We start from the raw sequence: 6167 nt of genomic DNA, 5'->3' as shown, positions 1-6167 counted from the left end.
GCCGTGCTCTTTCTTTCCCTTTTCCTTCCTTCCTTCTTTCCTTTTTCCTTTGTTCCTTCCTTCCTTCCTTCTTCCTTTCTATTTTTCTGTCTATCTTTCTTACTTTGTATAGACAAATAGAAGGATATATCTTATACAGTTATAGATAGGTGGGAACTAACCATTAGACTGGGGGTCTATCTTTCTTACTTTATATAGACAAATAGAAGGATATATCTTATACAGTTTTAGATAGGTGGGAAACTAGCCATTAGACTAGGGGTAGAAGAGATCATTAACCAGGGAAAATCATAGAAGACAAGTTAAATTAATTCGATTACATAAAATATAAAGGGTTTTGCACAAATAAAATCAGTGGAAAATAAAAACCATTGTTGGAGGTATCATGGGAAAACAGGTATACTGACTCCACGCTACTGAAGTTGCGAATTAGTTCAAGTCTTCTGGCAAACAATTTGGAGTTATGCAAGAAAGTTACTAAATTATTCATACCCTTCAAGCCAGAGATTCCACTACTGTGATCATATTGCACTGGAGATACTGATAGTGTACCAAAGAAGGACTGGGGCGCTTCTCAAATAATTGGACATACACACTGGCTTCTTTCTGTGGGACATGGGTGTTCTACCAGCTCCTGATTGATCCTTTAGTCCCCGTAACCAGGATTTTGTCAAAGATGCCTCCTAGTCAGTAGACTATGAAGAAGGGCTATGAACAGTATATACCTCTTTGGGAGCATGTCACTTGGGACTGACCCTTCCAGTTCTCTTTTCCATCAAAGGAAACAGCAGCAATGGCAACATACAACTCAAGCACATGGCAGTAAGAACATGAACTTGCCCGGCTAAGCCTGAGTCCTTGGGTTGCCTTTTCTTCATATGTTTCATCTTCAAGCACAGGTCTGTGACCAGCAGCCAATGATCTTTTCTTGGCAGTGACCCCTTGAGTCTGAGAGATTCTAGTTTCCAAGTTGGTGCTAGCTGCCCTTTGGGAGATACTTCCTTAAACTATACCATTTCACAGAAGAGATGACCATCCAACATCTTGAACCTGGGGGACTAATGACCCATGCCTGGCTGGAAGAGATCTGGACCTTATGAATTGATCTCACAGTAAAGTCTGAGATAATAGTATATCAGCAGAACCACAAAATATCTTTGCCTTTTGGGGACAGTATAATATACATGATGGGGTACTGCTTTCTGCTTTTAGTATTTACTCATGTGACCTTATGAGTCTTTTGTATTTTAATCACTTCTTTTATAGTAGAGGAAATAAATAGCTGCCCCATACTGATACCTACATTATACACTGAGTACCTTTTCAGAGAAGAGAACTTGTTAATCCCGTTTGGAGACACACTAGACGTAAGCCAATCCTGAGCTATTTTTTTTTAAAGATTTCCCCCAGAGTTTTACTCCAGGCGAGATGACAAGGAACCAGGTAGGGTAAGAAAAGTCTGAATAACCTTTTGTGGAGTCAATTCATCCCCCAGAAGAAGCCGGGCTTTGTGTGAATCCAAAATTGGATACCCTTGTGAGAAGGGGACCTTGGACCATGGGTCACAAAATCAAGAAAAGACCCATATGTACAAAGATGGTCATAACATTTTCCTCCTTAAAACCTTCTCTGACTTTTATTGTTGTTGTTCAGTCATTTTTAGTCATGTCTGACTCTTCGTGACCCCGTTTGGGATTTTTTGGCAAAGATAGTGGAGTGATTTGCCATTTCCTTCTCCAGCTCATTTGACAGATGAAGAAACTGAGGCAAAATGGGTTAAGCAACTTGCCTGGGGTCACACAGCTAGTGTGACTACTCTACTCTCTGACTACTCCAATTCATAATAATCTCTTCCTTTTCTAAATAAATAGTACTTAGAGTCTGTACCAATTTAAGTCAGCTCAACAAATATTTACTAAATACCTAATCTGTTCAATGTATCATGTTAAGAGCTAGGGGCATACACTGAGCGCTTGACTATCTATTGCCTTATACTTTTATGTATAGGTGTGTTATTTTGACTCCTCAACTGGATTATAAAGACACTGAAAGTAAAAAATATACCGTATATGTTTAGGACCTCATATAATGCTGGGCATATACTAGGTGTTGCATAAGTGCTTAATTGATTGATTCTAGCAATGGCAAACTGATTTCTCCCTTCTAGACTCAAAGGAAATCTGAGTAGTCATGTGTGGCAAGTCACTTTATCTCCTTATCTGTAACAGGAGGAGATTGGTCTACATGGCCTTTAAGGTGCTTAACAATTCTAAATCAATGATACTCTACAATCTCTTTTTCTTTTAACAGGTCAAAAGCCACTATTTCCCTTATCCTTTATAGCTTCTCAGCCTGGATTCATATCTACATAGAGATAATTACAGAATATTTTGAGCTAGAAGAAACCTCAGAGATTGTCTCTCTAATCCTATCATGTTATATGTGAGGGAACTAAAGTCAAAAGAGATGAATTCCTGAAGTCTTGCAACTAGTTAGTGGCCAAAAAAGGATGAGAACTAAGTTGTTTTGTTTTGTTTTTTTTAACACTGTTCTGTGTACTGTGAGCTTTCCCTAGTCTTGAGAGAAGAGGCCCAGCTCAGATCTGTTTCATCCCTGGGTTTATTCCTCTTTCATCTATGGAGAATCTGGTCTGTCTAAATAATAGCCTCTAATTTAAATAGAGGTCTAAGTATACATTGTTCTCATATTTCTCTAAAGGGATAACTCAAAATACCCTACCAGATACAGTTTGAAAGGAATTATTGCTTAAAAACCTAAACATTCTTGTTCACTTTCTCTTAGAGGACCAAAATATGTTATAGCCAATACAATTTTGGGATTATTTGGGTGTCACTTATAAGACCTCTGGACTTTTAATCTGCTCAAAGTCATGCCCATCCATACCTCAGCTATATAGAATGATGATTTTTTTTTTGTCTCAAAAACTCCTTTCATGAACTCTTTATAGATGAGCTCTTAATTTAATTCCACTCAAAGACCAAAGTATGATGGTAATATTATATAGATGCTAGAGAGCATGGTTGAAATATATATGGTACAAATCACAGAGGATCAGAAAAATGACTCTCTTGGGACTCACTAATCTCTCTGTCTCTGTCTCTGTCTCTCTCTGTCTCTCTGTCCCTCCTCAAAATAACTCTGGAAGGTAGGTACTATCATTATCCCCATTTCATTTATTTTGATTATTTTTTTCTAAAAGAGTCCATGTTTCACTCTCTTGCCAAGGATGGAGCACAGTGCTATTCAAAGATGTGATCCCACTACTAATAGGCATGGTAGTTTTGACCTGCTCCACTTCTGACCTGAATTTCCTTAGGCAACCTGGTGGTCCCCCATTCCCAGAAAGCCACTATATTAACGCCAAACTTATTGCAGACATCCAATCAGCATGGCACACATAGTACAGAACTCAGAACTGTGCTCAAGTGATCCTCTAGCTTCAGACTTCTGCATGGCTAGGACTACAGGCATGTGCCTACATTTGGCTATTATATCCATTTGACTGACTAACTGAGGCAAATAGAGGTTATGGAAACATAGTAACATGTAAAATGTCTAATATCAAAAACTCATTTAGAAAACAAATCAAGGAGAAATAATTTAAGAATCAGTAGCTTCCCTGGAAACCATGATTTCTTAAAAAGCCTAGACATCATATTTTAAGAAATGATAAATGAAAATTATTCTGCTCTTTTAGAACCAGAAGGCAAAGTTAAATACAGAAGCAATATGCCAATTACTTCCTTAAAGGAATCCCAAAAAGAAAAGTCCTAGGAATGTCCTAACCAAAAGCCAAAACTCCCATAGCAAAGAAAAAATGCTTCAGGTATTATGGAAAAACAGCAGCAAAGACAAAAACAAGGAACCATAGCATAACACAAAATCTGGGAGCTTCTACTTTAAATGAGAGAAAATGTTGAAATAGAATACTTCAAAAGACAAAAGATATAGGCTTACAACCACGAATACCTTACTCTGAAGAACTGAGCATATCTACAGGAGAAAACATAGATTTTTGACAGAACAGAGGACTTTGAAGTATTTTTGATGAAAAGCTCAGAATGGAGTAGAAACTTTAAAATACAAGCTACAGGGAAAACAAAAAGCCAGGGGAAGGGGAGTATGAAAAGAAGAGAAAAGAAAAGAAGTAGTATCTAAAGAGACTGCTTTAGATTGCGTCTTAGACAATTGATGGCTCAAGAAATTGTGGCATGTGAATAGAATGGAATATTATTGACATATTATTATAGCACATAATTGTATCATAAGAAATAATAAGACAATTTCTGAGAATCTCAGTTACTATGAACTGACAAGAGTCAAGAGAAACCTAGAAAGGCAGTTATTTTGAACAATTGGAAGGAGCTATATGATTTCTTATAATTGGAGTGAAGAGAAGAGAGTACTAGTGATGAGGAAGAGGTGAGAGGAGTGGGCACCAGATAAATCTCACCCACACACGCACACACACACACGGAGCTTGGTGTAGAAATATATCTAACACAACAAGAAAACAAGTGTAGCTAGGGAAAATAGTACCGAATAAGGAATAGTCAAAAGCAAAAAAAAAAAATTTTTTTTTCCCTATTCCTAAAGGGGTAATTAAAAGGCGGGGGGAACTAAAATCTAAAGGGAACATCTTAGACTGCCCCTTAGAAAATTGAAGAATATTTGAACAAATTGTGATATATGAATGTAATGGAATATTGTTCTTCCATAAGAGAAGATGAAAGAGAAGATTTCAGAGAATTCTGATCCTATGAACTATGAATTATGCAGTCAAGTGAAAAGAATCAGGAGAACAATTAGTATGAAAAGAGTAGCATTGTAAAGAGAAACGACTTTGAAAAACTTAAGAATTCTGATCAATGAAATTAGCAACCTTGTCTTCAGAAGACCTATATTGATACATGTTTTCTACCTCTTGCTAGAGAGGTGATGAACTATGGTGCAAATGAGACACAGATTTTCATGCACAGCCAATGCATTCATTTGTTTTATTTGAGTATTTATTCTAAGGAAAGGCATTAGGAGAAGGGGTGATGGGAGAAGGTTAAAAGGAGAGAGGAAGGGATAGATAGTGATATCAAAGAAAAAAAAGGAAGAAAAGAAAGATGTCAATGAAACATTTTAAACCAAGCAGAGAAGAGAATAGAAGGAAGTCAGAGGCAGACACAAGCAGGATAGCTTTGGAACTTCAGAGCTGAAATTGTTACAGACTTACAAAAAAATAAGTTGTGCATGTAGTGAGAGCCACTCTTTCCTACACAATCTTCTTCTGGTCTTTTTATCTGGAAATGTTCTTGTTTATTGATATTTATCCGGCTTATGATAAAAAATAAATATTATCATACACACACACCCAAAAACGATTCTGCTCTAATTGACCTTATTAGTTAGGACTTTGAAAGTGAATTGACCTTGGGAGGAGAGCTAAGGTGTGAAAACCAGTATCAACATGAAAGAATTCTTCTTAGCTCTTAGCAAGGTCTAGGCAGGGCACAGACTTCTACAGCAAAAATCATCTCTTCCAACTTCTCAATTCTCCTTATCCATGGTGAGCATTGGGGGATTTCCATAATTAAAATGGCTTCAAATGTTTCAATAGCTATAAATGTCAAACATATCCCTAGGAAGAGAGTTGGAGGAGAGAATTAAGAGGATATATAGCAACACTGAGCTTAGAATCAGGAAGATCTGAGCTCAGTTGTGAACCTCAGACACTTATTAGGTGTGGAACAAGTTATTTAACCTCTACTTAGTTCCTCATCTGTGAAATGGGGGCACACTAGAGAAGGAAATGGTAAACAATTCTAGTATCTTTGCCAAGAAAGTCCATGGGGTCGTATAGAGTTAGACACAACTGAAAGACTGAACAACAACAAATAGAAAGAGACAGAAGCCTAGGAATCTAGAATACAGGGAGGGGCAGCTGAGGGAGCTGACCAGCATGGAGCACAAACTGAAGGACTCATTCTCCTAGCTGCCCTGGGCCACTTCTTTGTACCGCTCCAACATTCACAGCAATTTGTCCTGCTCATTTGCCCCAACCTAACCATTGCTGACAGCAGCCAGATCCCCTCTCCCAGGTAGTGTATATATATGTGTGTGTGTGTGTGTGTGTGTGTGTGTGTGTGTGTGTGTGT

This window comes from Vombatus ursinus, unplaced genomic scaffold (genome assembly GCF_900497805.2).
Source record: "Vombatus ursinus unplaced genomic scaffold, bare-nosed wombat genome assembly UNPS02014789.1, whole genome shotgun sequence".
Classification (NCBI taxonomy): domain Eukaryota; kingdom Metazoa; phylum Chordata; class Mammalia; order Diprotodontia; family Vombatidae; genus Vombatus; species Vombatus ursinus.
This window is presented reverse-complemented; position numbering follows the sequence as displayed.